Source organism: Cyanistes caeruleus, chromosome 8 (assembly GCF_971803275.1).
Source record: "Cyanistes caeruleus chromosome 8, bCyaCae1.hap1.1, whole genome shotgun sequence".
In the NCBI taxonomy this organism is placed as follows: domain Eukaryota; kingdom Metazoa; phylum Chordata; class Aves; order Passeriformes; family Paridae; genus Cyanistes; species Cyanistes caeruleus.
The window spans coordinates 76,808-85,874 of NC_141708.1; the positions used below are offsets into that span (position 1 = coordinate 76,808).

The 9,067-nt window shown below is 49.8% G+C and overlaps 1 long non-coding RNA gene across 1 annotated transcript; it reads right to left on the bottom strand.

Moving 5' to 3' along the window:
• Nucleotides 1-2,716: 2,716 nt before the first annotated feature.
• LOC147651794 (uncharacterized) lies at nt 2,717-8,066 on the bottom strand. The gene is made up of 2 exons (XR_015289771.1): nt 7,916-8,066; nt 2,717-3,629 (listed from the first exon to the last, which is right to left on the bottom strand). It is a non-coding gene; the product is annotated as an uncharacterized LOC147651794 (long non-coding RNA).
• Between the last annotated feature and the right edge of the window lie 1,001 nt (nt 8,067-9,067).

Below are 9,067 nucleotides of genomic sequence, written 5' to 3' on the forward strand. Positions count from 1 at the left end.
TATTGCCACATCGGTGAAATCCCAGCCCTTACCTTCTCTAAAGAATGCCCAGGTTCATGGGCTGCACACTTCACCCCACAGGGAGGCCGAAGCTTTCTTCACAGCAGTATTGGCTGACAGCCAAATGACCACCACCTCAAGGAGGGGAGGAAGACTCTCCAGTCAGTGAGGGACAGGGAGCCCAGGGTACCCCAAGGATAGAAACCCCAGCTTATACGACAGCAGTAGGCCCGAGCACTCACTATCGCTTCCTGGCTGGCCCTAGCACCAGGGAACTGCCTGCACCTCTCGGGGGTTCTGGCACTCTGCTGCTTTAGGGTTCCTGCCTGCAGCTGTCTCAAGGAAACGGGAGCACTGTGAGGGCTACTGTTTAGGGTTTGAATAGTCCTGTACTCTACCTTATATCCCAACCTATACCCCTTTTATTTTCACTGTTTTTCTCCAGCCCTCGAGCCCTTGACCTCTGAAGCCCTCCCTCAGCCTCTCCGTGTCACTGCCAAGCTGCCCCGCTGAACCCTACAAACTTACAACCCTACGCTTGCAACCGGGGATGCTCCTTATCCATAGGCCCCAAGAGATGTCCCTTAGCCCGGACCAGGCAATCCACAGTTGCTCCCTACCCTACCTAAGTTTGGCCCTGAGACAGGGCAGAGGCTGACAGAGCCGAACTCTTTGCGGAGGCCAGGCACGAAGCCTTACCAACCGCCGCCTCGAGGAGGGGTGGGAGCAATCCCCGGCTGCGGAGGGACAGAGAGCCCAGGGTGGGGCGGGGCGGGAAACCCCCTGTTTCCCCAACCCTGCGGATCGTCCCCCCACTATCGCTTCCTGGCTGGCCCTAGCACCAGGGAACTGCCTGCACCTCTCGGGGGTTCTGGCACTCTGCTGCTTTCGGGTTCCTGCCTGCAGCTGTCTCAAGGAAACGGGAGCGCTGTGAGGGCTACTGTTTAGGGTTTGAATAGTCCTGTACTCTACCTTATATCCCAACCTATACCCCTTTTATTTTCACTGTTTGTCTCCAGCCCTCGAGCCCTTGACCTCTGAAGCCCTCCCTCAGCCTCTCTGTGTCACTGCCAAGCTGCTCCGCTGAACCCTACAAACTTACAACCCTACGCTTGCAACCGGGGATGCTCCTTATCCATAGGCCCCAAGAGATGTCCCTTAGCCCGGACCAGGCAATCCACAGTTGCTCCCTACCCTACCTAAGTTTGGCCCTGAGACAGGGCAGAGGCTGACAGAGCCGAACTCTTTGCGGAGGCCAGGCACGAAGCCTTACCAACCGCCGCCTCGAGGAGGGGTGGGAGCAATCCCCGGCTGCGGAGGGACAGAGAGCCCAGGGTGGGGCGGGGCGGGAAACCCCCTGTTTCCCCAACCCTGCGGATCGTCCCCCCACTATCGCTTCCTGGCTGGCCCTAGCACCAGGGAACTGCCTGCACCTCTCGGGGGTTCTGGCACTCTGCTGCTTTCGGGTTCCTGCCTGCAGCTGTCTCAAGGAAACGGGAGCGCTGTGAGGGCTACTGTTTAGGGTTTGAATAGTCCTGTACTCTACCTTATATCCCAACCTATACCCCTTTTATTTTCACTGTTTGTCTCCAGCCCTCGAGCCCTTGACCTCTGAAGCCCTCCCTCAGCCTCTCTGTGTCACTGCCAAGCTGCTCCGCTGAACCCTACAAACTTACAACCCTACGCTTGCGACCGGGGATGCTCCTTATCCATAGGCCCCAAGAGATGTCCCTTAGCCCGGACTAGGCAATCCACAGTTGCTCCCTACCCTACCTAAGTTTGGCCCTGAGACAGGGCAGAGGCTGACAGAGCCGAACTCTTTGCGGAGGCCAGGCACGAAGCCTTACCAACCGCCGCCTCGAGGAGGGGTGGGAGCAATCCCCGGCTGCGGAGGGACAGAGAGCCCAGGGTGGGGCGGGGCGGGAAACCCCCTGTTTCCCCAACCCTGCGGATCGTCCCCCCACTATCGCTTCCTGGCTGGCCCTAGCACCAGGGAACTGCCTGCACCTCTCGGGGGTTCTGGCACTCTGCTGCTTTCGGGTTCCTGCCTGCAGCTGTCTCAAGGAAACGGGAGCGCTGTGAGGGCTACTGTTTAGGGTTTGAATAGTCCTGTACTCTACCTTATATCCCAACCTATACCCCTTTTATTTTCACTGTTTGTCTCCAGCCCTCGAGCCCTTGACCTCTGAAGCCCTCCCTCAGCCTCTCTGTGTCACTGCCAAGCTGCTCCGCTGAACCCTACAAACTTACAACCCTACGCTTGCGACCGGGGATGCTCCTTATCCATAGGCCCCAAGAGATGTCCCTTAGCCCGGACTAGGCAATCCACAGTTGCTCCCTACCCTACCTAAGTTTGGCCCTGAGACAGGGCAGAGGCTGACAGAGCCGAACTCTTTGCGGAGGCCAGGCACGAAGCCTTACCAACCGCCGCCTCGAGGAGGGGTGGGAGCAATCCCCGGCTGCGGAGGGACAGAGAGCCCAGGGTGGGGCGGGGCGGGAAACCCCCTGTTTCCCCAACCCTGCGGATCGTCCCCCCACTATCGCTTCCTGGCTGGCCCTAGCACCAGGGAACTGCCTGCACCTCTCGGGGGTTCTGGCACTCTGCTGCTTTCGGGTTCCTGCCTGCAGCTGTCTCAAGGAAACGGGAGCGCTGTGAGGGCTACTGTTTAGGGTTTGAATAGTCCTGTACTCTACCTTATATCCCAACCTATACCCCTTTTATTTTCACTGTTTGTCTCCAGCCCTCGAGCCCTTGACCTCTGAAGCCCTCCCTCAGCCTCTCTGTGTCACTGCCAAGCTGCTCCGCTGAACCCTACAAACTTACAACCCTACGCTTGCGACCGGGGATGCTCCTTATCCATAGGCCCCAAGAGATGTCCCTTAGCCCGGACCAGGCAATCCACAGTTGCTCCCTACCCTACCTAAGTTTGGCCCTGAGACAGGGCAGAGGCTGACAGAGCCGAACTCTTTGCGGAGGCCAGGCACGAAGCCTTACCAACCGCCGCCTCGAGGAGGGGTGGGAGCAATCCCCGGCTGCGGAGGGACAGAGAGCCCAGGGTGGGGCGGGGCGGGAAACCCCCTGTTTCCCCAACCCTGCGGATCGTCCCCCCACTATCGCTTCCTGGCTGGCCCTAGCACCAGGGAACTGCCTGCACCTCTCGGGGGTTCTGGCACTCTGCTGCTTTCGGGTTCCTGCCTGCAGCTGTCTCAAGGAAACGGGAGCGCTGTGAGGGCTGCTGTTTAGGGTTTGGGGTGGGGTACACCTGAACTCCACCTTACCTATACCCCTTCTTTTCACTGTTCACTCAGCCTTTTTATTTTTGGAATTCTTGTGACAGATTGAGGGCACTGGGGAAGGACTGCCAAGATGAAATCAAAAGGGAAAAGGAGGAAGATCACCCCTGCAAATCCACACTGGCTCAGCTGTTCAGGTGCTGCTTCCTGGCAAAAAGCTTTGTCCCTCACCACCTCCTTTATGCAGTGCTCCACGTCCAGGTGCATCCACGTGCGCCCCCAGACCCTATGAGATGCTCTCACCGTCACTCCATCAGATGCCACTGGGAGCCCACCAGAAACTCCTCTCCTCCAGCAGTTCCATGCCAAATTTGATTTGCCACTTGTATTTGGCCCTGTAATAACAGCAAAATCGTTGCCCTCTGTCAGGTACGTGTTGTTAGACACAGGTTTTTCCATAGCCATCTTTTCAAAAACGAAGTGCCATCCCTGCTTGATTGCTAAATTAACAGTAAATTCTGGAAAACCTAAATGAGAAAAAGAATCTAAAAGACTAACGAGTTAATATGGGAACATTTATGTGATTAAACTAGTATGTTTTGAAATAAAGTGAATTCTTCCAGGTCTACTGCAAAAATCTAATTCCTAAAAAAAAAATAACCAAAAAACAAACAGCATCAAATTCTCACCCATATGATCAATAAAGTCACAATACCTCCACCAGCCAAGGGAAAAAAATCTTAACCTAGAAAAAATCCAAACCACCTCAAAAAGATTCAACACTGAAACACAATGCATCCTAACACTTCAATTAACAATACTAAGATAAATTTTAAAAACAAGTATTCCCTCTATCCACACCAACCCAATACCACATAAAACAAATAAAGTACTCTCATCAGAGCACCCCCAATCAAAAACCTAAATTGCACTAAAATCTTTAAAATAATCACAAATTAACCCCAAAATAAAGTTTCATCTCACTAACAAAAAAAACCCCAAAACAGGTAACACAAACAAAACCCACACCGTACAACCACCAGCAAAAACAGATGCTATGCTCTTTCACTAACAGTTCTTATTACATCAGCAAAGTTAAACATAAATAAAAAGCAACGCTATTGAACTCCACACATCACACCAACTATTAAAAAAAAAAATCAAACCAAGTCACTGAACTCAAAGCCATTCAACTAACCCTAAACATTAGTAAAAAAACCCCAAAGCTCTACATTTATAGTAATACTTAAATAATTACCGACTCTATAAAAAAATTTAATAACTAATTAAAAACAAAAAACCAACCAAAACTACAAAAAGTTAAAAAACACCACCCCCAAAAATATACCTATAAAAAGCCACCATATAAATGCCTGTGTCCCCAGAAATGAAGCTAATAAGAAACACCACAACAGAAAGAAATCCAAACTTATCATCAACACCTAAACTAAAAAACACAACATTAAATAAATAGAACATATACATTATTATACGCCAACTACAAACAAAATAAAATTATACAATCAATTACTAAAAATCACCTTAGGACCACTCAAAAAACTTACAGAAATTAAAAACTGCATCTAACAAAAGCCACCTAATTAACACCCAAAACTCAGCTAACCAAACAAACCCTACCCCATCTGATCCCCTACATACAATAAACAAAACCAAATAATGCATATCAAAATCTATTTTAATTGATTCTACCTAAAATACAAACCAACCCATTCATAAAATCATCTTTATTCAAAAACCAAATTTCACGTAGTGAACACAAAAAAATGAAACAACACACTATGTGCCACCACAAAAACTAATATTGAATAAAAACCACATAAATAACTCTGCTTACTAAATATTACTACCACTATTTATATTTACCTGTATCTCTATAAAAGTATATCTAAAAGTAAAAAATAATTTGACCATTAAGCCAAAGATATACAGTAAAAAATAAGATGTCCTAAAATTACATTATATTATATCCCCACCATCTGCTTTATGATTAAACATAAATTCTGCAACTTCAAAACTAACAAAAAAAAACCTTTTAACGTACAATCTGTATACAATACTAATACACTCTACCCCAAATTCTCTCTCAACTCTATTGTTTAACAGAGACAACAAAAAATCCATTTTTTACTTTTTTAAAAATAACTTCTCATAGAGAGGAATGACGGGTTTGTCTTTATAAACAAGCTGTGGGTCTGCTGATAAGATGCAGCTATCAGTGAGAGACAACAGAAACAATGGGATGGATTCCACTAAAAGATCAAAGAGGCACTGAAAGAGTATCATGAATTCCACAAAAGTTAAGAATTAAGAAGGGATTATGCGTGGGGGGGGAAAAGGTATCCCAGGTATCAGGCGTTCCGGGAAGCCTGTACCTCTCAAGTACCACAGCCCATGGGGAAAGAGAAAAGGGACAAGCGCCCGGGAATTAGGATAAAAAGGAGGCTGCACCCTCCAAAAATTTGAGAAACCCCAGGGGAATGCCCCATGGCCTCTCCCTTTATTCGAATAAAGTAAAAGGACTCCTCTGTCTCCTTTTTGGACATAAACCTCTGGTGTTTGTGGATTAATTTTCCTGACATCATTGATTAGTGAATACAAAATAATTGCCAAAACCATAGTAACTTCTTCTAAAACTGTTCAACTTTACTCCAATCCCAAAACCCAAGCTACCACCAAAACACCCCACGGCTCAAAAAGACCCACGCCACATCCCAAACACACGTGAAAAAAACCACAAAACCTTCTAAATCTCCTGATCTTTACTCCACAACAAATAAACTATCTAACGTTATTCATTCTTCTTCCCACGCCCTACTTATTAAAATAAACATTTTTTTTCACTTTTCCTCAAAAAAAATTCCTTTAAAATCTATTAAAAAACTAACCGAAACCTGATTTCTATCAAGAAACACATTCATTTTAAAACATTTCCTCCCAATTGGTCTCAGACCTTTCCAAGGTTTGGATCCTGTTCCAGTGCACCTGAACCAAATCAACCTGCTCTGGCTCTAGAAACATCAACACCAAACCCAGAGCACGAAGCCCCTCGCTGTTCCTACCCTGCTGTCCCCCGGCCCTGCTCTCTCGCATCCTACACTGCAGAGCGCTGGGAGCCAGGTTCAGCCCCGAGAATTGTCACATCCATTCCCTCGGACATTCCAGCTTCCACGGGGATATTGCGGGGACCCCCTGCTTTCCATTCCCCAGTACAGCACCAAGACAAAGTTCTCACTCGGCCCGCGTCTCCAAAAAATCGTGTGCAAGGCTTAAATAAACACCGAGGCTTGAGAAATACAGTCTGCCCGAAAAGCCCAGCTCTGCATCCAGGGGAAATGAACATCACAAACAGATTCACACACCCCAGATGCACGGGACGCTGTCAGCTCGGACCTGCAGTTAACTCGGCAATGGAAAAACCTGAGCTCGAAGCCCTCCTGTGAGGGTACAAAAGGTACTGGACACAGTTTCTAGAAGGCACCACATCGTTATTTAAAGGCACAGCTCGGCTAAAGAGCAATATCGACAAAGCCCCGAGACAAAAAGCCCGGCAGGTCGGGCTTTTCCCCCTCCCCTCCTCCCAGCGGCTTTTGCCAGCGCACTCTGAAGCTGACAAGCCACAAGTGTCCCCCAGCGCCCCCGCCGGGACTCGCTCCCGGGCTGGCGCCGCTCCAGGTGCGGGGGGACCGGGGGAGCCACGCGAGCCCCGGCAGCGGCGGCACTCGGCACCCGGGGGCGGCCCCGCGCTCCCGGCCGGAAAGCGGCTCCTCCGGCGGGCGGGGGCAGCTCCGGCCCCGGGAGAGCCCGGCCCGCCCAGCGGCACCGGGACCGGCCCGAAGGGGCCCCGGCGGTGCCCGAGCCCCGCGCCCGGAGCGGACAGAGCGGCCGGGACAGACACAGCTCTGCGCCGCGGCTCCCGCCTGCCCGCCCGGCCTCAGCACGGCTCTGTCACTCCTCGGGGGCTGCCAAGCCGCCAAATTCCCCAGGGAATGCCAGAAGCGCTGCCGTGCAGGGCTGTTAGGGGTCAGAATCGCTCTCAAAAGCAGCGGCACAGCTCCATGTGACCCCGCCTAATGCTGGAAAAGCCGGTGTTTCTGTCAATTGAACCCCGGAAACTGAGGCAACGGGGGGGGGGTGTTCGTGCCTTCTTAAACCAATACGATGGCAAGTAAAAGAGTGCTCCCCCCCTTCAATTTAATCCCCTAAAAGTAAAAAGTTGTTTTTCCCTTGGTTGAAATCTCTCAAATGATAGGAAAAGGGGAACACTCAATCAGACCCTTAAAAAGTAGTGACTATAAGGCTTCCTTCTCAATTTAAACCTCAGGATGATGGAAAGTGGGGGGTTCCCCTCAAGTCAAACCCATAAAATAGCAACAATATTTCCCCCCTTCCATTTAAAATGGAACATAGGGATTCACTGTTCACTGATACCCCTAACACCCTGGAAAAGGCAGATTTTCCTCCAATCAGTACCCTTAAAATCATAGGTGGACTCCCCCCAGTTTAAAAATAGATAATAACAGGAGTTTCTTCCCTCAATTTATGCCCCCCTTTTGTCCTCATAATACCCATTTCTTCCGGGGGGAACTGGGGAGCAAACAGCAAAATGAAATCAAAAGGGAAAATCCCTTTTGCAAATCCCTGCGAACCCGCACAGGCTTACTTGGCTCAGATGCTGCTTTAAACAATGCTCCATGTCCAGGTGTATCCAGCTGTTCTCCCAGATCCTATGAGATGCTCCCGGTATCGTTCCATGAAATACCCCCCGGGAGCTCACCATAAATCCCTCTGCTCCAACTGCTCCATGCTCAAGCAAAGTGAGAGAAACCCTCCCCCTAAAATAGCCCCGGGCAGGACCCACCCATTCTTTACCATAACTGCTCACACCTGGGGCTGCTCTGAGAGCTCATCAACCTCACTGCTCACACCTGGGGCTGCTCTGAGAGCTCATCAACCTCACTGCTCACACCTGGGGCTGCTCTGAGCACTCATCAACCTCACAATTCAGTTTGTGCTGTTGCCATCCTACGGGTGAGGGGAGGGGCAGAAGGAACTTGTTGCTCATTCCCTGGACAGCTCATTGTCAGCACCTGGCACACTGGGGCACCAGGCTTTCCTTGCTATGGATGAGGACACCTCTCCTCCTCGCGGTGCCCAAGGCTGAAAATGGAATTCCACCTCCACAATTCCATGTGTTTGAGTTTCATAATTCCCAATGTAATTCCCCATGGATCATAAGCCATCAGCTCTAATTTTTCCTCTAGAATCACTGCTGACTTGCCTTTCTGTGGAAGTGCTTGACACATCAATGCAGAGTTCAGGGGCTTGTTTATGGCTTACCCTGACGAGCACAAAGGAAATCCAAACACCCAGAAGTACAGGGAAATATGGATAAAGTTTATAAATACTCCTCTTCCCTGAAACTCCCTGGCAACCTCCCATTGACCTTCGACTCTTGACTTTAGCTCTCTGAAGTTTGATTCCCTGATAATTGACCTTGAACCACATAACCTTGGAAAATTAACCTGTAACATTGGACCTTGGACCCTTTACTCTTGATCTTTGAACCCTGACCATTCACACATGACCCTTGAAGTTTGAATCCCTGACTTTTCACTTTAACCATTGACCCCTGAGCTTTTGCCCTTGACCTCAGCCCTTTGACCCTGCTCCAACATCAGTATCACTGACCTACAGTGATTTCAGCATGAATACTACCATAGTTATCTCACCCAGTCGTGTCAATCCCACTATCAGTTTCTATCCCAGCCCCACAGTGATTTCAGCTCCAGTCCTAGTGATCCCTTCCCTGCCC